Below are 1875 nucleotides of genomic sequence, written 5' to 3'. Positions count from 1 at the left end.
GGTAAAACATGAACGTTAAGGCTTGTTACCGGGTGCCTACAACTTATAGAATACTTTTAAACACTTGCGTGTGTACGGATATTTATGGAAACTGAAATCTTGTGGTCTATTACTATTACAGAAATGATTGATTATGATAAACTAATGAACTCACCAACCTTTTGGTTGACACTTTAAAGCATGTTTATTCTCAGGTATTAAAGAAATCTTCCACTGTGCATTAGCTCATTTTAAGGATATTACATGGAGTCATTCATGACATACTTTGAAAGACGTTGCATTCGAGTCGTTGAGTTCATCAAGATTAATATTAAGTCAATTATAGTTGGATGTAATATGAAATGGTATGCATGCTGTCAATTTTTGATGTAAAGAAAGTTTGTCTTTTAAAAACGAATGCAATGTTTGTAAAACGTATCATATAGAGGTCAAATACCTCGCGATGTAATCAACTATTGTCAATCGTTTATAATGTATATGAACGGGTCCTTTCAGTTGGTATCAGAGCGGTGGTCTTAGCGAACCAGGTCTTGCATTAGTGTGTCTAACTGATAGTTGTTAAGATGCATTAGTGAGTCTGGACTTCGACCGTGTCTGCATGTCAAAAGTTTTGCTTATCATTTTTAGTCGGAAATCATCTACTTACCATCCTTAGGAAATTACCTGCTTATCATTTTTAAGTCTAGATGAGTTTTCCTACATTTATTGCATAATAGTGTATAGACGAATTCTTATCTTAGCATATCTGTTACTGTGAACTTTGACTGACATCTTTCAAAGATTCCTCCGTAATTTATGGAATTTTGGTATTATATATACATATGTAAATTATATATTGAAGAATACCAAATCTAAATTCTACAATCTATTTCATACCAAAAAAATTCTTTCCCTGATCATACAAGATGGATCCCTCAACCAGTTCGAGTTCCTCGAATTTCGACAACTATGCCGATATGGATTTTCACATGAGCTCCGAAAGCAGCGTGATCGGAATGGATCAACCAATTAGCCATCATCTATTCTGGATGAATTGGGGATGGGTTCGTAATCTACTTAACCATTGGAGACAAGAAGAAGGCGATCCCTTTCATCTACCACATTGCCCTCTTGGCAATGAACCTGAAGCACTTACCGGCGAACCTGTCCGAAACACCATTTTCTCTCTCATTTCCAGAGTATCTCGTCATGATTATATACTACACCAAATTCTAGATCTTATTTATCCGCTCGTCCGAACCGACAATCACCCCGGTGTAATAGAAGAAGTCAACGAGCTTCGCGCTCGGGTAGTGGCTTTGGAGAATATGGTGCAAAGGTTACAAACACCAGCAGTAGCACCAGCATCATAACCAGTACCACCATCAATAACATCAACAGTACCATTACCACCACCAACAACAACCGCATCGCAAACCTCAACTTCACAATCTGTCCCACGAGCATCGACGTCATACGCCATGTAGATACAAAGGAATACCACAACGATGAAGTATTGATTCATAACTTCATTGGGGAAACATTCTACGGTGATTATGTAATTTCTAAAGTTTAGAAATTATCTATCCTAGCCTTAACCATAAATCAAATGAGTTTAATTTAATATTAACTCATTAAATCAATATTACATCTGAAGAAATATATACATATATATTTCCATAAAGACTGTAATAAAATTCTTTTGTACAAAATATTAATTGTGAATTTTTTTTTAACGGGTAGGTAATACCCGAGAGATATATAAATTAACAATTAATATGTTACATTCTTCGAATCTGATTCAGCAAATCATCCATTATACTCCCTACTTTCACAACAATATACATTCTTTTATAGAAATCAAAATAACCATACTCATTCGAAATCTAATTACAT

The sequence above is a fragment of the Rutidosis leptorrhynchoides genome, chromosome 7 (assembly GCF_046630445.1).
Source record: "Rutidosis leptorrhynchoides isolate AG116_Rl617_1_P2 chromosome 7, CSIRO_AGI_Rlap_v1, whole genome shotgun sequence".
In the NCBI taxonomy this organism is placed as follows: domain Eukaryota; kingdom Viridiplantae; phylum Streptophyta; class Magnoliopsida; order Asterales; family Asteraceae; genus Rutidosis; species Rutidosis leptorrhynchoides.
Note: the sequence above shows the minus strand (reverse complement) of the source record.